At 42.1% G+C, this 24,796-nt stretch overlaps 1 pseudogene; it reads right to left on the reverse strand.

The window, feature by feature from the left end:
- Positions 1 to 5,543: 5,543 nt before the first annotated feature.
- Positions 5,544 to 18,893, reverse strand: LOC109877759 (zinc finger protein 180-like; annotated as a pseudogene).
- Between the last annotated feature and the right edge of the window lie 5,903 nt (positions 18,894 to 24,796).

Genomic DNA, 24,796 nt, shown 5'->3' on the forward strand with positions numbered 1-24,796 from the left:
AGCCCACGATCCATGAAATTCCCAGCTGTGCCTGAATAGACTAGCGCCTTATGCTGTAGAGAGGGAAGAAACCCAGGGAAAGAAGTTAACACATACATATGACCGACAGGAAGCTCTGGGTGAGTCTGGTGCTTACTCACCTGGGGTGATCGAGTAGTGCTCCTCCTGCCCTCCCGACTCCCAGACGAGTTCATCCAGCACCGGTCGGCCGTGTGCCCTCGCCGACCACAACTGGTGCAGGAGGACACTCCTCCTCCGGTCCCCCTCGAAGCCGCCCCTCCTAACTCCTTAGCGATAGGGGCAGGAGGGCTGGGAAGTGGAAACGACAGGACCTGATCCGAACGCCTGCGGGCAGCCAGCAGGTTGTCGAGACGGATAGCCATGTCAATGAGTTCATCCAGTGTGAGAGTGGTGTCCCGACATGCTAGCTCCCTGCGGACGTCCTCCCTGAGACTGCATCGGAAATGATCTATCGGGGCCCTGTCGTTCCACCCTGCTCCTGCGGCCAAGGTCCTGAACTCCAGGGCAAAGTCCTGCGCGCTCCTCCTCTCCTGACGCAGGTGGAACAGCCGTTCACCCGCCGCACAACCCTCTGATGGATGGTCAAACACAGCTCGGAATCGGCGGGTGAACTCGGGGTAATGATCCCTCGCAGAGTCCGGACCGTTCCACACTTCGTTGGCCCAGTCAAACAGGAGACGAGGGCGCTCACGCTCTCCTCTCCGGCGGGAGCAGGACGCATGGTAGCCAGGTACAGTTCCAGTTGTAGAAGGAAACCCTGGCACCCCGCCACCGTTCCATCATACTCCCGTGGGAGCGTCAGCCGAAGAGCCCCGGAGCCAGATGCGGTAGCAGGAACAGGAGGTGCTGGAGGAGGGGGTGCTGGAGATGAGGTGGGAAGGCCACTCCTCTCCCATCGATCCATCCTCTCCATCATTTGGTCCATGGCCGAACCAATCCTATGGAGAACGCTGGTATGATGGAGGACGCTTTCCTCCATCGATGGGAGAGGGGATGCGGCTGCTCCTGCTGATTCCATGTGTTGGTGCGGAATTCTGTCACGTAGGACTAGGTGTGTGTGCAGGAATCAGACGCAGAGAGAGAGTAACGGAGTAAAGTGCTTTACTATTGCACACCAGACTGATAAGCCCAATACAATACAGGGCGCAGGACACTATACCAGACAACCCAAAATCACAGGGTGTCCAGTATAGAAAATAAAAATACACCACGACCTAATATGAACACACATAACAAAAGACAATCCCGCACAAAACAAGGGCGGGTCAAACTACTACATATAGGGAAGCTAATTAAACCAAAATACACACAAGTGAAACTAATAAGACAAAACCAACAGACAAACGAAAAAGGGATCGGTAGTGGCTAGTAGGACGGTGACGACGACCGCCGAGCACCGGGAGCCAACTTCGGCGGAAGTCGTGACAGGGGGATGACTGCGTTAGCTTTCCAATCTTTGGGAATCTCAGACGATACGAAAGAGATGTTGAACAGGCTAGTAATAGGGGTTGCAACAATTTCGGCAGATAATTTTAGAAAGAGAGGGTCCAGATTGTCTAGCCCGGCTGATTTGTAGAGGTCCAGTGCAGCTCTTTCAGAACATCAGCTATCTGGATTATGGTAAAGGAGAAATGGTGGGGGCTTTGGCGGGTTGCTGTGGAGGGTGCCGGGCAGTTGACCGGGGTAGGGGTAGCCAGGTGGAAAGCATGGCAAGCCATAGAGAAATGCTTATTGAAATTCTCAATTATAGTGGATTTATCAGGGGTGACAGTGTTTCCTAGCCTCAGAGCAGTGGGCCGCTGGGAGGAGGTGCTCTTATTGTCCATGGACTTTACAGTGTCCCAGAACGTTTTTGAGTTAGTACTACAGGATACACATTTCTGTTTGAAAAATCTAGCCTTAGCATTCCTAACTGCCTGTGTATATTTGTTCCTAACTTCCCTGAAAAGTTATGAAGAAAGACAGACATAAAGGCCACTCGGGTCCTCATTGAAGAGGCAGGGCTTAGTATTGTCCATATAATGTTTCCTAAATGGGATAGTATTGTCCATGTAACGTTTCCTAAATAGGATAGTATTGTACATGTAACGTTTCCTAAATGGGATAGTATTGTACATGTAACGTTTCCAAAATGGGATAGTATTGTACATGTAACGTTTCCTAAATGGGATAGTATTGTCCATGTAACGTTTCCAAAATGGGATAGTATTGTACATGTAATGTTTCCAAAATGGGATAGTATTGTACATGTAGTGTTTCCTAAATGGGATAGTATTGTCCATATAACGTTTCCTAAATGGGATAGTATTGTCCATGTAATGTTTCCAAAATGGGATAGTATTGTACATGTAATGTTTTCAAAATGGGATAGTATTGTACATGTAATGTTTCCAAAATGGGATAGTATTGTACATGTAACGTTTCCAAAATGGGATAGTATTGTCCATGTAATGTTTAAAAATGGGATAGTATTGTACATGTAACGTCTCCAAAATGAGATAGTATTGTACATGTAACGTTTTCTAAATGAGATAGTATTGTACATGTAATGTTTAAAAATGGGATAGTATTGTACATGTAACGTTTCCTAAATGGGATAGTATTGTCCATGTAACGTTATGACCCCTTGTGAGTTAATAGTACTGCATGCTGTAGCAGGCTTTATAAAGAGGAAGACCACCATTGACGATTCAGTTCGTTGTAACTTCTCGTCTGGACAGGTTACCGTCCTTAGTTAGTTAGTTTGCTCGTTCATTCTCACAAAAGTGAGAACTGCTCTAGATTGGAAACGTACGTTAATGAATGTAAAGCCATGTTGGCTTTATGGAAACGATATGCAATATATGGGAAATAATATAGTTCAGGGAAATAATCCAAACCTAGTTGAGCCTAGTTAGGACAAAACGTTATCTAGCTAGATAACGGTACTGTACTGTAGCTCATACAACGCCGACGGTCAAACCCGGCTTTCTAATATTTACGGTAATTAACTATAGTAACGTTATGGAAGATATTCACAGAAAACCATAATTGTCTTCGTTATTCATTATTATTATGTTATATTATTATTATATAAATTATTTCGAGACATATTCAGAGCCTAACATCAACCCAACTTAACCTTTTTAACTTGTCGCATCCAAACTTGTCACCATCATTTTCAGTTGTAATTGCGAAGTTCCCGGAACAAGTCCAGCAACAACGAGGGTTCCTCGATGAACCCACCTTCTAACAAGTTCTTTGAAGAACCTTTTGGGGCTGTTTTTCATGGACCAAGAACCCCAAGGTTTATAGGGGATCTGAGAACAACTCCAGTTGAACCCTTCATTTTTAGTGTAGTCGGCTCTATTCACTTTCAGATTCAAACATGCTGATTCGCATCAACGATCAAGTCAGCTGCTGCTCCTCCAATACAGTATGAGGTGAGACGGTAAACTGATGTTGAACTGGGCAGTAGGTCATTCATTCTTCACAGTCTGGTCTACCATTGTTGTTATTGAAAAAGCCTACTGCACATTGTGGTGGAGATTCTAACCAATCAGGAGAGACTTTGTAATTTCTTCAAAAAATCAAACTTTATTTGATAAGAATTGCAATAATGTAGCTGGTCAGCCCAACACTCTGAGGTGGAAGGCCGAGAGCTCGATGACACAAGGAGTTCAGAAGCCTTATATAGTCAAACTATCTTGTGCATATAGAAAACACGTGATCTTGGTATGTGTCTGTGTGGAGAACGAGACACAGATGAACTGTGAATTGGTCGTCTCGTTCTGTAGCAACAGCGAGTTATTCTAGTTTTCCAGTGAGGTGTCAAAACAACAGGAAATCACTCTCGAAACAGTTCCTCTGAAGTAGATCAACGGTTCCCTGAATTGGGCCAAGCGCCTTTGGCCTGTCTGCCGAGAGGGTGTGTGGTTGCACACCCACACAAACATACACATAAACTTCTCAACCTTAAAGAGATCCTTCAACACATAAGAAGTCATATCAACTTAAAGAGGTTAACATAGGATTTTCCCTCACAACATTGCACAGAGATAAATCAGACCGAGTCTGAACTGTCTGATGTAGTAGGGAGTTGTAGTTTCTCTAGAGATAAATCGGATCCAGACTTGAACTGTGTGATGTAGAGTAGAGTTGTAGTTTCCAACAGGCCAATATTCAACATAGTTTAGTGCATAAAACATAATTAACTACAATGACCATAATCATTTGCGTGCCTACTTGTCTTGTCTGTTTGTTTTACACCTGCTATGTGAAAGAGACAGAAGAATGCACAATGGTCAATGCTATCTGGGATCCTTGGGAAATCACTACCCTAAACCCTAACCCCTACTGTAACCATTTTAAATGTCAACTTCAATGGGCTATGGACGTCCCAAGGATGTATCTCTACCTGAAAATACATGATCTAAGTGACTGATAGTTGGTATTCAGCAGTCATAAAGCCGTATTTACTTTAATGAACTACTAAAATAGGGATTTTGTCAGACAGCAACTCTACACTTTATTGACTGACTGATCCATTCATCCTTCCATCCCTCCTCAGTCTTCCTCTCCTCTGAAGACCCAGTGAGGGTGGAGCTCAGTCAGAGAGCTGTTGAGGGACTGGTTAGGAATAACACTTCTACAGCCAGAGAGGTGAGAGGTCACACATGGTTTAAATGGTAAATATTTATGTCCCCTTAGCGCTTCATCACAGAAGCAAAAGGTAATATGTTCCATCTATGTTTATTTACATTAGTGCCAATTGTCCACTGATATTGGTGTAATGGTACACCCCTTTTGGCTGTATGAAAGGGAATTTCCCCTCAGACACACGCATTTGTTCTTTGTTATTAACCGAGCCACTGCCTGTTCACCCCACTATCATTCAGAAGGCAAGGTCAGTACAGGTGCATCAAAGTTGGAACCAAAAGACTGAAAGAAGCTGTTTTTCTCAAGGCCATCAGACTGTTAAACAGGCATCATGAAATCATTGGCCCTTTTATAATGTTTACCTATCTTGCATTTCTCATCTCATTTGTATAAACTGTATCTCAGTCTATGCTGCTCTGACATTGTTTATCCATATATTTATATATTCTTATTCCATTACTTAGATTTGTGTGTATTGGGTACATGTTGTGAAATTGTTAGATATTACTGCACTGTTGGAACTAGAAGGACAAGCATTTCGCAACACCCGCAATAACATCTGCTGAACACCTGTATGTGACCAATAACATTTGATTTATTATGAAGGTAATTTGTGTAGAATGTATTTTTCCACGCTCATTCACCCCACACCTCTTTACATTGCTTATTTATATTCAGTGACCTGACTGCATCCAGATTGTCAAAGGCCCATCCTGGTAGATCTGAACCTAATGCAGGTTGGAGTGATCAGATGACAGAAGTCACATTTAGGTGCCAGGTGTAACTGAGGCAGTGCTCCATATCCATTACTTTTAGTGTTTCTGTGTTGCAGGGGCAGTCAAGAAATGGAACGGCAAGGCCACAGAACATGACATAAGCAGAGCTGTGCGAGACCACCTCAAGCCCCTGGTAGAGCCGGGGATGGTGTTTACCACACCTTCAGCAGGCTTGAAAAGTGGGATTGATCCATTAGTTTATTTCAGTAGTTGAGTCCTTCGACTTCTTGTTGATTTCAATGACTTTTTAACCAATGGGTTGGTTGAAAAGTGATACTAAACTTACATACCATGCACTATTTTGACATAGTGGGAGAAAAACTGAAGTTACATACCAAAATATGTGTTGCCTTGCAAGAGTCTTGATTGTCAGTCATTGGGTTAATTTGATTTGCAATATGTTTAAATCCAAATTTAATTATAGAGTACATTTCAGACATGGATGCAACACAATAGCTTCACAGGAAAAAAACGAATTAAAAAATGAAAATAAACAGAATTATTTAGTACACAACATAAGATTTAATAAAACAGAAGATCAACAACTGAAAGACTAATGAGCACCTTAAGGAAATGCCATTGATTAAAATGTTAATTGGATGCAATATCCAACTGAAAATATAAGCTCGTTGTACTCCATTGTTTGTTACGTTCCCCAGCAAGAAAACCAGAAATGTCACTTAAATAGAAGAGGGAACTAACAAAGAGTCACTGACAAGAACCACAACTGGTTGGGTTTTACGAGGGGTTCTGAAAGACACTATGGAGGTGTCCACTGAAAGTTGACTAGCAACAACAACTGGGACCTAAAAGACACCCACTAAATCTGCCCAAGAAGAAGCAAACAAAAGAAAAACCCACAAGAAACTTAAAGATAGGACGCAAACCAAAAAGTTGGCGCAACTAAAGGTGTTGACTCTCCACATCTTTCAAGACAACTGGAGCACTGGGCCAGACACTCTTAAATAGAACCTGGACCATCTCAGGTGAAACACCTTCCCACTAATGAGATGGACAAGCCAGCACAGGTGTAACACATACTAACGAGGTAACAGCAATCAGTGCGTCCTACGTGCTAACGAGCTAGACGTGCTAACAAGCTAGACCAGCTAAAGTCCAACCTCAAAACATAAATGGAAAATCCAAAGCCTGTAACACCTTCCCCCTTAAGACAACAAATATATCCTATATTTTTGATGGACAAGTTTGCTCACCACCAACAACTTCCATTTCACATTATAATCAACTACAATGCTTCACCTTCTACAATATAAACATGGTGTCTACTGGCTGTCAACAATTAAAAACACGTATTTCTAAATAATAATATACAATAGTACTATTTTTTTCAAAATGTTCTTTATAGAATCCGAAAACTCACTAGCTTCAAGAAATCTAGTCCACTTTTTATTTAACTTTTATTTAACTAGGCAAGTCAGTTAAGAACAACTTCTTATCGACAATGAAGGCCGAGGAACAGTGTGTTAACTGCCCTGTTCAGGGACAGAACAACATATTTTTACCTTGTCAGCTCATGGATTTGATCCAGCAACCTTTCGGTGACTGGTCCAACGCTCTAACCACTCGGCTACTGAAAGTACGTTGAAATTATGTTGTTTTAAAGTAATTTAAAAAATGACCCGAAATACATATTTTCAACAACATTTTGCTTGGTGGAATAGCCCCAATGTCAAAACACAGATTTAACGTGTCCAAACCAATAACCAATATTCAGAAACAGTTTGGGATATATTGAAAACCTAAACATAAAATGTACACAAACATCGGTTTGTAATAATCATATTAATAATAATCATATTACTTGTATTTTTTAAACAAGCTCCTTATAAAACTGCATAAGCATCAGAAACACTGTTGTTTTGACAAGTAGCAATAAATCACCGATATCAATTAGGGGGGGGAAATCAGGTTGTACGTGATGTTGAAACTAACACAACAAAAGAAAAACATGGAAATGGGAGATATCTTTCCCCTCACTGGTTAGAGGACAACCTGCAGAAGACAGTCAGCTACATTTTGGAGTGATGCATTAAAATGTAGGGGTCGCTAAACAAACGAACACAATACATATTTGTCACAAAAATCATTTGTGCGAGAGGGGGGAGATGAGGTTGCACATCCTGTTAAAACCAACAGCTCAAAAACCACACGGAACCTGGGAATAATGCGTACATCCCTGGTTAGAGGGCAATTTGTATAAAACAGACTGCTTCATTTTGATTCAAGTGGGTCGCCAACACATCTCTTTTTTTGGTAGCCACTTTTTGTTAAATCACATAAATAGTAACTCTTTCAATTCAGAGCCTGGATTTTTCCGTGAGGCGAATATAAGTTGAAATCAATAGAACAGGGGGCAAATGATTACGGATCGACATTGTGACATTATCAAAATACTCCTTGTACAACATTGTGACATGAATTCATTGATATCATGAAACAACACCTTCATGTATGTATCCGAGGTATTTTATCAGATTATCTCTGGTCAAACTGATCACAGCTGGGATCTCTCTCCAGTATGTGTTATATGGTGTAAAGTTCGCTTGCTAGACGGAGTAAAACTCTTCCCGCATTCAGCACAGCTATAAGATTTCTCTCCTGTGTGTGTTTTCTCTGGTGTGACATCAGGCTGGTCGACTGAGTAAAACGCTTCCCACATTGAGCACAGCTATAAGATTTCTCTCCTGTGTGTGTTCTCTGGTGTATAGTTAGATAGCGAGATGTAGTAAAACTCTTCCCACATTGAGCACAGCTATAAGGTCTCTCTACTGTGTGTGTTCTCTGGTGTATAGTTAGATAGCGAGATGTAGTAAAACTCTTCCCACATTGAGCACAGCTATAAGGTTTCTCTCCTGTGTGTGTTCTATGGTGTGATATCAGAGTGGTTGACCGAGTAAAACTCTTCCCACATTGAGTACAGCTAAAAGGTTTCTCTCCTGTGTGTGTTCTCTGGTGTTTAGTCAGACAGGAAGACCCAGTAAAGCTCTTCCCACATTGAGTACAGCTAAAAGGTTTCTCTCCTGTGTGTGTTCTCTGGTGCATAGTCAGACTGCTCGATGTCACAAAACCCTTCCCACATTGATCACAGCTATAAGATTTCTCTCCTGTGTGTGTTCTATGGTGTGATATCAGGCTAGTTGACTGAGTAAAACTCTTCCCACATTGAGTACAGCTAAAAGGTCTCTCTCCTATGTGGATTGTCTGATGAATTGTAATGCCTGATGAGGTGAATCTCTTCCCACAATCAGAGCAGCGGTGAGTTCTCTTCCCTGTGGGTCTCTGCTGGTGTTTCTTGAGGTGTTCTGATGTGGAGAGACTCTTCTCTGCCTTGTCAGCATCATGATGTTGTTGAAGCTCCCCAGAGGATCTACAATAGTCACGTCTCTCTCCTGGATGAACAACAAAGTCAGACAGATGGTTAAAGGCCCACAACAGCAGAAATCCATTGAAAAAGTAAAAACAAAAAAAGAAAGTTAAAATGAGCAAGAATAGACATATTTTGCCTTGTTTTCACGTTAGTACTAACATAGATGATTGAAGTATTCAAGTTGTGGGAAACTCTAAGCAATGTGCCAGACGACTTTTGGTCTCCAATATAGGACAATTTCGGTGTTTGCTAACATTGCGGCACGAGGGCGATGCACACACAATTTGGTTGTAGGAACTCCTCCCTGCTAATGAGGAAACCGCTAGTTATGGATGTAGTATATCTGCTAATGAGGAAACCACTAGTTATGGATGTACTATATCTGCCAATGAGGAAACCGATAGTTATGGATGTACTATATCTGCCAGGAGCAAAAAAGGCGAGCAAAGATTTGTTTTTAACAATGTATTCTGAATGTGAATGGGGGAAAACTCAGGGGAGTAACCTCTATTTCCAGGTTGTTTATGAGTGCATTTCACACTACTTTGGATTATAATTGTAAGGCTCGTTTGAATGTGCTACTTAATATAATGTTTGTGTTATTGTCACAAATCAACTGCTTTATACTTTTTTTTTAAACAATTCAACCAGTAAAATGCTCTTTGGCTAGCATATCCATCAGCCTGACAATTAGGGTTTGTACACTAAGTGTTTGCCAAATTGGCACAAAACTTCACATAACAACAACATATACCTACTGTAAGACCCCTAACAACAACATGCAGTGGGGAGAACAAGTAGTTGATACCACTGCCAATTTTGCAGGTTTTCCCACTTATAACGCATGTAGAGGTCTGTAATTTTGATCATAGGTACACTTCAACTGTGAGACGGAATCTAAAACAAAAATCCAGAAAATCACATTGTATGATTTTTAAGTAATTAATTTACATTTTATTGCATGACAAAAGTATTTGATACATCAGAAAAGCAGAACCTAATATTTGGTACAGAAACTTTTGTTTGCAATTACAGAGATCATACGTCTCCTGTAGTTCTCGGCCAGGTTTGCACACACTGTAGCAGGGATTTTGGCCCACTCCTCCATACAGACCTCCAGATCCTTCAGGTTTCGGGGCTGTCGCTGGGCAATACGGACTTTCAGCTCCCTCCAAAGATTTTCTATTGGATTCAGGTCTGGAGACTGGCTAGGCCACTCCAGGACCTTGAGATGCTTCTTACGGAGCCACTCCTTAGTTGCCCTGGCTGAGTGTTTCGGGTCGTTGTCATGCTGGAAGAACCAGCCACGACCCATCTTCAATGCTCTTACTGAGGGAAGGAGGTTGTTGGCCAAGATCTCGCGATACATGGCCCCATCCATCCTCCCCTCAATACGGTGCAGTCATCCTGTCCCCTTTGCAGAAAAGCATCCCCAAAGAATGATGTTTCCACCTCCATGCTTCATGGTTGGGATGGTGTTCTTGGGGTTGTACTCAATCCTTCTTCTTCCTCCTAACACGGCGAGTGGAGTTTAGACCAAAAAGCTCTATTTTTGTCTCATCAGACCACATGACCTTCTCCCATTCCTCTTCTGGATCATCCAGATGGTCATTGGCAAACTTCAGACAGGCCCGGACAAGTGCTGGCTTGAGCAGGGGGACCTTGGTGCGCTATCCGAGGCGGTGCAGCCAACGGGTTTCTCCACGCATCGCGCCGACAGAAACAAACATCTTTCTGGTAAGAAGAGGGGCGGGGGCGTATGCCTTATGGCTAACGAGACATGGTGTGATGAAAGAAACATTCAGGAACTCAAATCCTTCTGTTCACCTGATTTAGAATTCCTCACAATCAAATGTAGACCGCATTATCTACCAAGAGAATTCTCTTTGATTATAATCACAGCCGTATATATCCCCCCCAAGCAGACACATCGATGGCTCTGAACGAACTTGATTTAACTCTTTGCAAACTGGAAACCATTTATCCGGAGGCTGCATTCATTGTAGCTGTGGATTTTAACAAGGCTGATCTGAAAACAAGGCTCCCTAAATTTTATCAGCATATTGATTGCGCAACCAGGGGTGGAAAGACCTTGGATCATTGTTACTCTAACTTCCGCGACGCATATAAGGCCCTGCCCCGCCCCCCTATCGGAAAAGCTGACCATGACTCCATTTTGTTGATCCCTGCCTACAGACAGAAACTAAAACAGGAGGCTCCCACGCTGAGGTCTGTCCAACGCTGTTCCGACCAAGCTGACTCCACACTCCAAGACTGCTTCCATCACGTGGACTGGGATATGTTTCGTATTGCGTCAGATAACAATATTGACGAATACGCTGATTCGGTGTGCGAGTTCATTAGAACGTGCGTTGAAGATGTCGTTCCCATAGCAACAATTAAAACATTCCCTAACCAGAAACCGTGGATTGATGGCAGCATTCGCGTGAAACTGAAAGCGCGAACCACTGCTTTTATTCAGGGCAAGGTGTCTGGTAACATGACCGAATACAAACAGTGCAGCTATTCCCTCCGCAAGGCTATCAAACAAGCTAAGCGTCAGTACAGAGACAAAGTAGAATCTCAATTCAACGGCTCAGACACAAGAGGCATGTGGCAGGGTTTACAGTCAATCACGGACTACAGGAAGAAATCCAGCCCAGTCACGGACCAGGATGTCTTGCTTCCAGGCAGACTAAATAACTTTTTTGCCCGCTTTGAGGACAATACAGTGCCACTGACACGGCCTGCAACGAAAACATGCGGTCTCTCCTTCACTGCAGCCGAGGTGAGTAAGACATTTAAACGTGTTAACCCTCGCAAGACTGCAGGCCCAGACGGCATCCCCAGCCGCGCCCTCAGAGCATGCGCAGACCAGCTGGCCGGTGTGTTTACGGACATATTCAATCAATCCCTATACCAGTCTGCTGTTCCCACATGCTTGAAGAGGGCCACCATTGTTCCTGTTCCCAAGAAAGCTAAGGTAACTGAGCTAAACGAATACCGCCCCGTAGCACTCACTTCCATCATCATGAAGTGCTTTGAGAGACTAGTCAAGGACCATATCACCTCCACCCTACCTGACACCCTAGACCCACTCCAATTTGCTTACCGCCCAAATAGGTCCACAGACGATGCAATCTCAACCACACTGCACACTGCCCTAACCCATCTGGACAAGAGGAATACCTATGTGAGAATGCTGTTCATCGACTACAGCTCGGCATTCAACACCATAGTACCCTCCAAGCTCGTCATCAAGCTCGAGGCCCTGGGTCTCGACCCCGCCCTGTGCAACTGGGTACTGGACTTCCTGACGGGCCACCCCCAGGTGGTGAGGGTAGGCAACAACATCTCCTCCCCGCTGATCCTCAACACTGGGGCCCCACAAGGGTGCGTTCTGAGCCCTCTCCTGTACTCCCTGTTCACCCACGACTGCGTGGCCACGCACGCCTCCAACTCAATCATCAAGTTTGCGGACGACACAACAGTGGTAGGCTTGATTACCAACAACGACGAGACTGCCTACAGGGAGGAGGTGAGGGCCCTCGGAGTGTGGTGTCAGGAAAATAACCTCACACTCAACGTCAACAAAACTAAGGAGATGATTGTGGACTTCAGGAAACAGCAGAGGGAACACCCCCCTATCCACATCGATGGAACAGTAGTGGAGAGGGTAGCAAGTTTTAAGTTCCTCGGCATACACATCACAGACAAACTGAATTGGTACACTCACACAGACAGCATCGTGAAGAAGGCGCAGCAGCGCCTCTTCAACCTCAGGAGGCTGAAGAAATTCGGCTTGTCACCAAAAGCACTCACAAACTTCTACAGATGCACAATCGAGAGCATCCTGGCGGGCTGTATCACCGCCTGGTACGGCAACTGCTCCGCCCTCAACCGTAAGGCTCTCCAGAGGGTAGTGAGGTCTGCACAACGCATCACCGGGGCAAACTACCTGCCCTCCAGGACACCTACACCACCCGATGTTACAGGAAGGCCATAAAGATCATCAAGGACATCAACCACCCGAGCCACTGCCTGTTCACCCCGCTATCATCCAGAAGGCGAGGTCAGTACAGGTGCATCAAAGCTGGGACCGAGAGACTGAAAAACAGCTTCTATCTCAAGGCCATCAGACTGTTAAACAGCCACCACTAACATTGAGTGGCTGCTGCCAACACACTGACACAGACTCAACTCCAGCCACTTTAATGATGGGAATTGATGGGAAATGTAAATATATCACTAGCCACTTTAAACAATGCTACCTTATATAATGTTACTTACCCTACATTATTCATCTCATATGCATACGTATATACTGTACTCTATTTCATCGACTGCATCCTTATGTAATACATGTATCACTAGCCACTTTAACTATGCTACTTTGTTTACATACTCATCTCATATGACTAGTATCACAGTGCCATCCGTTTTGTCACTAAAGCACCTTATACCACCCACCACTGCGACTTGTATGCTCTAGTCGGCTGGCCCTCGCTACATATTCGTCGCCAGACCCACTGGCTCCAGGTCATCTACAAGTCTATGCTAGGTAAAGCTCCGCCTTATCTCAGCTCACTGGTCACGATGGCAACACCCATCCGTAGCACGCGCTCCAGCAGGTGTATCTCACTGATCATCCCTAAAGCCAACACCTCATTTGGCCGCCTTTCGTTCCAGTACTCTGCTGCCTGTGACTGGAACGAATTGCAAAAATCGCTGAAGTTGGAGACTTTTATCTCCCTCACCAACTTCAAACATCAGCTATCTGAGCAGTTAACCGATCGCTTCAGCTGTACATAGTCTATTGGTAAATAGCCCACCCTTTTCACCTACCTCATCCCCATACTGTTTTTATTTATAAACTTTTCTGCTCTTCTGCACACCAATATCTCTACCTGTACATGACCATCTGATCTTTTATCACTCCAGTGTTAATCTGCAAAATTGTAATTATTTGCCTACCTCCTCATGCCTTTTGCACACATTGTATATAGACCCCCCCTTTGTTTTCTACTGTGTTATTGACTTGTTAATTGTTTACTCCATGTGTAACTCTTTGTTGTATGCTCACACTGCAATGCTTTATCTTGGCCAGGTCGCAGTTGCAAATGAGAACTTGTTCTCAACTAGCCTACCTGGTTAAATAAAGGTGAAATAAAAAATAATAAATAAATAAATGTACAGTGCCTTGCGAAAGTATTCGGCCCCCTTGAACTTTGCGACCTTTTGCCACATTTCAGGCTTCAAACATAAAGATATAAAACTGTAATTTTTTTGTGAAGAATCAACAACAAGTGGGACACAATCATGAAGCGGAACGGCATTTATTGGATATTTCAAACTTTTTAAACAAATCAAAAACTGAAAAATTGGGCGTGCAAAATTATTCAGCCCCTTTACTTTCAGTGCCGCAAACTCTCTCCAGAAGTTCAGTGAGGATCTCTGAATGATCCAATGTTGACCTAAATGACTAATGATGATAAATACAATCCACCTGGGTGTAATCAAGTCTCCGTATAAATGCACCTGCACTGTGATAGTCTCAGAGGTACGTTAAAAGCGAGGAGAAGACTGATCAGAGATGCAGCCAAGAGGCCCATGATCACTCTGGATGAACTGCAGAGATCTACAGCTGAGGTGGGAGACTCTGTCCATAGGACAACAATCAGTCGTATATTGCACAAATCTGGCCTTTATGGAAGAGTGGCAAGAAGAAAGCCATTTCTTAAAGATATCCATAAAAAGTGTCGTTTAAAGTTTGGGAGACACACCAAACATGTGGAAGAAGGTGCTCTGGTCAGATGAAACCAAAATTGAACTTTTTGGCAACAATGCAAAACGTTATGTTTGGCGTAAAAGCAACACAGCTCATCACCCTGAACACACCATCCCCACTGTCAAACATGGTGGTGGCAGCATCATGGTTTGGGCCTGCTTTTCTTTAGCAGGGACAGCGAAGATGGTTAAAATTGATGGGAAGATGGATGGAGCCAAATACAGGACCATTCTGGAAGAAAACCTGATGGAGTCTGCAAAAGACCTGAGACTGGGACGGAGATTTGTCTTCCAACAAGACAATGATCCAAAACATAAAGCAAAATCTACAATGGAATGGTTCAAAAATAAACATATCCAGGTGTTAGAATGGCCAAGTCAAAGTCCAGACCTGAATCCAATCGAGAATCTGTGGAAAGAACTGAAAACTGCTGTTCACAAATGCTCTCCATCCAACCTCACTGAGCTCAAGCTGTTTTGCAAGGAGGAATGGGAAAACATTTCAGTCTAAACTGATAGAGACATACCCCAAGCGACTTACAGCTGTAATCGCAGCAAAAGGTGGCGCTACAAAGTATTAACTTAAGGGGGCTGAATAATTTTGCACGCCCAATTTTTCAGTTTTTGATTTGTTAAAAAGGTTTGAAATATCCAATAAATGTCGTTCCACTTCATGATTGTGTCCCACTTGTTGTTGATTCTTCACAAAAAAATTACAGTTTTATATCTTTATGTTTGAAGCCTGAAATGTGGCAAAAGGTCGCAAAGTTCAAGGGGGCCGAATACTTTCGCAAGGCACTGTATATACTGTACTCGATACCATCTACTGTATCTTGCCTATGCTGCTCTGTACCATCACTCATTCATATATCCTTATGTACATATTCTTTATCCCCTTACACTGTGTATAAGACAGTAGTTTTGGAATTGTTAGTTAGATTACTTGTTGGTTATTACTGCATTGTCAGAACTAGAAGCACAAGCATTTCGCTACACTCGCATTAACATCTGCTAACCATGTGTATGTGACAAATAAAATTTGATTTGCGCTGCAGGATTTTAACCCATGACGGCGTAGTGTGTTACTAATGGTTTTCTTTGAGACTGTGGTCCCAGCTCTCTTCAGGTCATTGATCAGGTCCTGCCGTGTAGTTCTGGGCTGATCCCTCACCTTCCTCATGATCATTGATGCCCCACGAGGTGAGATCTTGCATGGAGCCCCAGACCGAGGGTGATTGACCGTCATCTTGAACTTCTTCCATTTTCTAATAATTGCGCCAACAGTTGTTGCCTTCTCACCAAGCTGCTTGCCTATTGTCCTGTAGCCCATCCCAGCCTTGTGCAGGTCTACAATTTTATCCCTGATGTCCTTACACAGTCCCTGGTCTTGGCCATTGTGGAGAGGTTGAAGTCTGTTTGATTGAGTGTGTGGACAGGTGTCTTTTAAACAGGTAACGAATTCAGGTGCAGTTTATACAGGTAATGAGTGGAGAACAGGTAGGAGATCAAATACTTTTGTCATACAATAAAATGCATTTTTTTTTTTATCATACAATGTGATTTTCTGGATTTTTGTTTTAGATTCCGTCTCTCAGTTGAAGTGTACCTATGATAAAAATTACAGATCTCTACATGCTTTTTAAGTAGGAAAACCTGCAAAATCGGCAGTGTATAAAATACTTGTTCTCCCCACTGTAGACCTACTGTAGGACCCATAACTTAACCTGACAACAACATAGACCTACTACGCATATAGAAGTAGGACTAGTTTACCTGGCCGGAGCGCAAATCTAGGCCTATAAATGTGCCCATTTGGGGATGTCTGATAGTATTTCTGAATGTCTTAACGCACCACCACTAATGAGCTGAGGAGCTTCTCATAGGAAATTTCTCTTCACCTCAAACAGCAAGTAAACAAAGTCTACTCAAAATCAATTGCAAGTGAGAATAGTTCATTAAAGTACTTCAAAAACATTTCCAGCTCTTGCCCTTTCGATAACCAAAGGGAAAAATGTAACGCGCTGATCCAGTGGAAATGTCATAAAATACCAGAGTACCTCTTATCCCTTCCACAAATAGCCAACAACTGTGTCTTTCCAGAACTCAATGGTGCGGGAAACCGAGAGCCCAGAATTATTTTAAACAAGGTTTCAAGTTCGTTGGAGACAGGCCATGTGATTTACAAGATACTTATTTGCAATGTTTTTATTTGTTGGCTTTATGTAGGCAATTTTTTACATAGTTGGCAATGGCAATAAAAGTAACTTTTAGACTTGTATAATTTTCATTTAGAATGTAGATTAATCGCAGACAATGATTTTGAGATACTATTATCAGTTAAATGAAACTGTTCCATGAAAATGTGAATATTCAAATCATAACTGGCATGCAGATCAGTATAAATGGTAAGATAAATTTGCACTCCAAATGTAGGTTGCCGACTACTTGTGTCGACTATTACCAGCACCGTCAGAATTTATGATCGCCAGCAGGAGGTGGTGGTTCAGGAAGAGTTCTCTCTCTTCTGGTTGGGCATATTGATGTAATGGCATGAAATAAATATGATACAATGACTTATCAACAGCTCAATTTGACCCCCACAGGAAATCTTCACTGGCAATTCTAGTATATACTATATATCCTAGAAACCTGGTTAAACTATCATTATGATATCATGGATGAATTCTAGAATATACTATATAGCCTAGAAAACTGGTTAAACTAGCATTATGACATCATGGATGGATTCTAGAATATACTATATAGCCTAGAAACCTGGTTAAACTATCATCATGACACCATGGATGAATTCTAGTATAAATGATATCGCCTAGAAACCTGGTTAAACTATTATTATGACATCATGGATGAATTCTAGAATATACTATATAGCCTACAAAACTGGTTAAACTATCATTATGACCTCATGCATGGCCAGTCGTTGTATTCATAGTGTAGTGAATTCAGGGGGTAGCCCTGAGCTGAACTCAAACCTGGGTCCAGCGACTGTCAAGCCAACACCTTTAAGTGTTACACCAAGATGTCTTGACGAGGTCGCTAGATGTTGGGTTACGGTTTCTACAATAGCGTTCTCTATGAATCTGAGAGATGTTACACTTCTCCTTCCCCCATCCCTCAAATGTTTACCAAACAGAGTCTCTGTGCAGCCATTTTGTTGCTGTTTAAAAAAAACACAAAACTCAGACAATTCAGTTCAGACAATAACTAATCTGTAATTTCACCACTGTTTTGGTAAAAAAGATGATTATGGGGTTGGAGAAATGTAACTACAGACAGACAGATGGATGCAAGGACTGACCATCCATGATATCAACATTATAGTTTTAACTTCAAACATCCTTTAATATTGGGTTTCTCCAAATGGATAAATAAACAAACAAAGCTTTGTAACAATTCTTCATCATTTGGAGCAGCATACATTCCAACACGTGCAAACGGAAGTTCTACAGTGTTGATTTACAATGTTTCTAAACATTAGAGTAAAAAAAGCTTATTTGGGGATCCGATGGGGTACAACAGTTGAACTAAGCTCATGTTATATTCTTCAAGAATCAATGGCTATAAATAAATAATTTAAAAGTCACAATATGGATGTAGCAATTGCAGATTTCCGCTTTAACACAAAACATCAGTTCAACAACTGCAAAGTTTGTGCCTCTGTTTTTAGGACAGTACTTACTAGTGTTAATCAGGGAACGGTTTTTCAAAACCATCTTATGGCTAAATTCACCGTTAGATCCATTGGATGCCTTAAGATGCGTTTGGGAAACCGGGCCCAGATATCCAGTTTCCTCCTTCTCTTCTTCCTCCTCCTTTTTCGGTTTAACAGTCATCTCCCACTCCTCTTCTTTCAATCCATAAACTGCATCCTCCTCTCCTTTTACTGTAACATCCTCCTCCTCTTTCACTCTGAACGCGTCTTCATCTTTCACAGTAACAGCCTCACACTCTACTTCTTGTTTTACTGTGATATCCTCTTCATTAGAAGGAGAGTAGCTTAGTGACCGCATGTTCGGGATGTTAGCTATGCTAATGCTAACTTAACCAGTCCGCTAGCTGAATAATAACAACAACACCGTAAATATTAAATTAAAACGGATAACTAACTAGAAGACAGAAGTGGTTTTAAAACACAGTGATTAATATACACTAACGCGTCTAAAGAGCTTTATTGGTTCAGCTATTTCGTCTAGCAATCTACCGAGGTGGCTGACTAACTTGCTGCTGTTGAAAGAAGCGTTCCGTCCACTAGATTATACATCACACTAACAGCATTGCTTAAAGTCGCAGACCGCCATCTGCTGACTGGAGTGGGTAACGCAGTTGGGTAAATGTATATTTAATTTTCAGACAAAAAGTTAAAGGGTAGGAATCTTTGACGTCAATAGGCCTAAAATATTAATTAGCCCCCACTAAATAAATCAATATCAGTCAATATATTTTTTTATGTGATTTCCTTTTTTGTCAACTGCTCCATCGCATCTTAAACTTATGATTGGGCCGGCACTAGGACCAGGGTGGGCTGCTGCTGCACTAGTGACTGTAAGACTTTCGTCAGCAATGATGGTGGACAGAAATACTAGGAAGAGAGGGGTACCTCTACACAGAACTGAACTGGATCAAATATGGCGGAACAGAAATACTAGGAGAGAGGGGTACCCCTACACAGAACTGAACTGGATCAAAGATGGCTGACATAAATACTAGGAGAGATGGGATACCCCTACACAGAACTGAACTGGATCAAAGATGGTGGACATAAATACTAAGAGAGAGGGGTACCCCTACACAGAACTGAACTGGATCAAAGATGGCTGACAGAAATACTAGGAGAGATGGGGTACCCCTACACAGAACTGAACTGGATCAAAGATGGCGGAAATAAATACTAAAATGGAAGCAAATGGAAGGGATTATAACGTCATAACGAATCATGCAAAAAAACATGTACAGTTGACAGGAATGTTAGTTAATGTAGAGACAAACGATTATGCATTTTTTTAAATCATAAAGTTCGTTTACGAAAATCGTGATTTAGCCAGCTGGCTGTCTAGCTAACATTAGCCAGCTGGCTGACAAGCTAACATTAGCCAGCTGGCTGACAAGCTAACATTAGCCAGCTAGCTGACAAGCTAACATTAGCCAGCTAGCTGACAAGCTAACATTAGCCAGCTAGCTGACAAGCTAACATTAGCCAGCTAGCTGACAAGCTAACATTAGCCAGCTAGCTGACAAGCTAACATTAGCCAGCTAGCTGACAAGCTAACATTAGCCAGCTAGCTGGGCTAGCTAACATAAACCAGCCTGCTGGGCTAGCTTTATGGGTGTTGTGACATGAGTATGAAATTGTAATTCTGGTTGTTTTAGGGACTCCTGAAACAACCAGCAAACCAGGCTGTAGTTTTGTGAAACAGTGGATGTATAGAATCTAGCTAGCTGAAGAATTTACTGCAAATTGAATGTTCAATTTTGTAAGCTTGCCTTGCTGATATTTGCCATGCAGATAGATTAAATAACGTAGCTAGCTATGTTCTTGCTTATTGTGCAGTAGATTATAAAAATCCCTGTATGCCTATGGATGTGTAGCTAGCTATCTAGCTGATCTGTGTATGGACCCAAACGTTTGGTATACATATTAGTTCAGAACCTAGCTATGAACCTCAGCTATCATAGCCAGTTGTATAAACTTCAAAACAGACTGAATGACATTAATGAAGCCTATGGATTGAGTAGAATATAATATCATGTTGTGCCAAGGATGCAAGTCGTATATACATGTAGTTATTACCATGCTTGAGATCCCCACATTGTCGCCTGTACATTTAATATATTCACTGATCATGTACTCTACCTTGGTAAATAAAGGTGCAGTTTAGGTATGAATGTCTTTGAGATTATTTTTCATCATATCCAATACCAGGAGTATCAAATTCCAGTCTTTGAATGACTGTGTCTGCATGTATGTATTACAATTATACACTTCAACAGTGTTTACCAATCTTGGTCCTAGGACATCAATGGTTACACATTGTAACTAATAGACTAGAAACAGGAGTTAACTAGTTAATTCATATATCCAGAAATATAATGTTAAAAAACAGAACACTACACTTCCTATGCATCATGTAAATACTCTAATACCGGTTAATCTCAATATCTAATGCTCTTCATCTGCATTGATCTGATAAACACAGGATAGGTGGAGTTTTTCATCACATTACACTTCATTTCAACCAGTAGAGAATGTGAAACGCTTTATTGAAAAGATCATTATAAAAATGTTATAAATACAAGTTCAATCTGTACTTCAATGCACAGATGTTGTGCATTATAAAAACAGGAAGAATGAGGAGGTGGCGAGAGAGGTGTAAAAGACAGAAGGGGAAAGAGGTAAGCACATAGGAGCAGGGAAGGCATCACATGATTAATGAATCACAGTGCTACCTAAATATTCTCTCAGTTCATCACAATTACATAATAGTGTCTCTCGTCGGCCCAAAGGTCATCTTAAAAGCGGGTGAGGTGGCAATGATGGGACTGGGGGTTGGCATCCTCTCACATCAAAACATACCTGCAGATGAGAGACAGATGGAGAGAGAGCATGTTTAAGCCTTGGGTTTTTATTTTTTATTCTAACATTGTTAGTCATCATTCAGGAGGTGAAATGCAAAACTGACCTTGGATCATTAACTCTGGGACTACTGCATCTATCTGTATTTAAATGTAAAGCATCTCTTTAATAATACTCCCTGTATAATATAAACTGACCGTGGATCATTAACTCTGGGACTACTGCATTTCTATCTGTATTTCAATGTAAAGCATCTCTTTAATAATACTTCCTGTTGACCTGACCAAGGGACCTCTCACCTCTGATCATGCTGTGCCCTCTATGTAGCCAGTTCAGATGCAGGAGGGGTTCACCGACACAGCTGATATAACCTATAGGATTTAGGGAGAGAGGGATGAAGTGAAGGAGAGAGACTGTTATTGAGAAAATAAGGTAGTTATAGCCACAGTGTTCAACAGGAATCTGTATGTGGCCTCACCTGGTGTCCACACCACACTAAGTGGCTGCAGAGTACTTTATGCTGAAAAACATGAACGGACCCACAAGGACAAACAATATAGCGTAGTTATAGAAATAATGAAGTGTCTTACTATTGGAAGGTGGAAGGAGCCACAGTTTTCCACCTGAGCCTGCTTACTGCACAACAAAATCCATCAACCAGATTGATCCCATGAGTGTGTAGGTGTAGGTTATAGGGTGTCTAATTGTTCTACATTTTTTTCAATATGGGTGATTTAAAATAGCCTGTTTGGTTTTTGTACAGACATCACACCCTTACCTAAACAGCACCCTCACATGAGAAGTAGAAATCAAAGGGAGAGAAACTGCGAATTGAATAACTGCAGTTGACATTGCTAAGTAAATGGAAGAATACTCTTATTGCAATGTGAATGGCTCTTAAAAGAGCCTTTGGTTGTGCATAGTGTAGTCTATGGTGTTGCCAGGGAACAACACCCTCTTTGAAGAAGTAGGAGGTGAAGATCTCTTGCACACGGATTGCCTCTCTTGCTGCGTTGATGGACCCCATCCCCATCCTTGAAACATCCTTGTTACAGGATTTTTTTAATGAATAATGACTAAATAATGTATACAGTTAACGTAGAATTATAACTAACAGAATTCTACCCTGTATTTCTAGTAGTGTTAAATAATGTTTGTTCATTAGGAAGGGGTTATGTAGCATAGATCTAGGAAGAAAGGAATATAATGTGAGTGTAGAAAAATAATGAAGAGGAGCATTAACCTATGTTTGAACCGACCTGGCTGTAACTCTCCTCCAGAGCTCTAGTATCTGGGGGAGACTGGAACTGTCAGCTGAGTGGTTATAAACTGTGGTGAGACTCGTGAGAAAATCCCTATGTTTGTGTGTATGTATGTGCGTAGGTTAGAATGTTATAAAAGGAACGTATTTGTGTATGCACGGCAGAGCTCTCGCAAATAAACTTGGATCTGATCAACTGTGAGCTGGGAATTCTGTCTGTTTTATTTAAGACCAGAACTTTACAACCTCTGGGTATCAGACAGATAAAGATAATTGGAATTTATGAACATTGATTAAAAAATGACTGAATAATCCTGCAGAGCAGCAGACTTCTCTGGCACTTGGCGGTGAGCTGCAGGTCCTCTCCTGGTCCTAGAGTCCATCTTCATGAATTTACTCAGGACACCGGTAGCCTTCACACACCTGAATTCCTCCAGGAGGCAGTCCCAGATGACCCTGGTCACCCGACCTTGCAGTACCCTACACGGTAACTGTAGGCAAACGTTTTGAAGGAATCTCCAGTTACAAGGTATCTGTGGGAATATGGAAGACAATGTAATTACTAGACTGTTACATCACCAGGTTATTATGGATTACTAAAGTATAATATCCCTGATAGCAAATCATGATAACATTGGATTGATAGATGCATGGGCATACATACAGTGGGGCAAAAAAGTATTTAGTCAGCCACCAATTGTGCAAGTTCTCCCACTTAAAAAGATGAGAGAGGCCTGTAATTTTCATCATAGGTACACTTCAACTGTGACAGACAAAATGAGAAAAAAATCATGAAAATCACATTGTAGGATTTTTTATGAATTGTTTTGCAAATGATGGTGGAAAATAAGTATTTGGTCACCAACAAACAAGCAAGATTTCTGTCTCTCACAGACCTGTAACTTCTTACAGGCTCCTCTGTCCTCCACTCGTTACCTGTATTAATGGCACCTGTTTGAACTTGTTATAAGGATAAAAGACACCTGTCCACAACCTCAAACAGTCACACTACAAACTCCACTATGACCAAGACCAAAGAGCTGTCAAAGGACACCAGAAACAAAATTGTAGACCTGCACCAGGCTGGGAAGACCGAATCTGCAATAGGTAAGCAGCTTGGTTTGAAGAAAGCAACTGTGGGAGCAATTATTAGGAAATGGAAGACATACAAGACCACTGATAATCTCCCTTGATCTGGGGCTCCACGCAAGATCTCACCCCGAGGGGTCAAAATGATCACAAGAACCACATGGGGGGACCTAGTGAATGACCTACAGAGAGCTGGGACCAAAGTAACAAAGCCTACCATCAGTAACACACTACACCGCCAAGGACTCAAATCCTGCAGTGCCAGACGTGTCCCCCTGCTTAAGCCAGTACATGTCCAGGCCCGTCTGAAGTTTGCTAGAGAGCATTTGGATAATCCAGAAGAAGATTGGGAGAATGTCATATGGTCAGATGAAACCAAAATATAACTTTTTGGTAAAAACTCAACTCAGCGTATTTGGAGGACAAAGAATGCTGAGTTGCATCCAAAGAACACCATACCTACTGTGAAGCATGGGGGTGGAAACATCATGCTTTGGGGCTGATCCGTGTAAAGGAAATAATTAATGGGTCCATGTATCGTGAGATTTTGAGTGAAAACCTCTTTCCATCAGCAAGGGTATTGAAGATGAAACGTGGCTGGGTCTTTCAGCATGACAATGATCCCAAACCCACCGCCCGGGCAACGAAGGAGTGGCTTCGTAAGAAGCATTTCAAGGTCCTGGAGTGGCCTATCCAGTCTCCAGATCTCAACCCCATAGAAAATCTTTGGAGGGAGTTGAAAGTCTGTGTTGCCCAGCAACAGCCCCAAAACATCACTGCTCTAGAGGAGATCTGCATGGAGAAATGGGCCAAAATATCAGCAACAGTGTGTGAAAACCTTGTGAAGACTTACAGAAAACGTTTGACCTCTGTCATTGCCAACAAAGGGTATATAACAAAGTATTGAGATAAACTTTTGTTATTGACCAAATACTTATTTTCCACCATCATTTGCAAATAAATTCATTAAAAATCTTACAATGTGATTTTCTGGATTTTTTTCTCATTTTGTCTCTCATAGTTGAAGTGTACCTATGATGAGAATTACAGGCCTCTCTCATCTTTTTAAGTGGGAGAACTTGCACAATTGGTGGCTGACTAAATACTGTTTTGCCCCACTGTATGTGCATGTGTAGCATGTGACAATAACAGGATCATATCCAGGACGGCATCATAAATTAATAAAGAAATACCACTTGATACCGCTTGATAATGAGTTTATCATTTGAATCACCTGTGCAGTG

This window comes from Oncorhynchus kisutch, linkage group LG5 (genome assembly GCF_002021735.2).
Source record: "Oncorhynchus kisutch isolate 150728-3 linkage group LG5, Okis_V2, whole genome shotgun sequence".
NCBI lineage: Eukaryota > Metazoa > Chordata > Actinopteri > Salmoniformes > Salmonidae > Oncorhynchus > Oncorhynchus kisutch.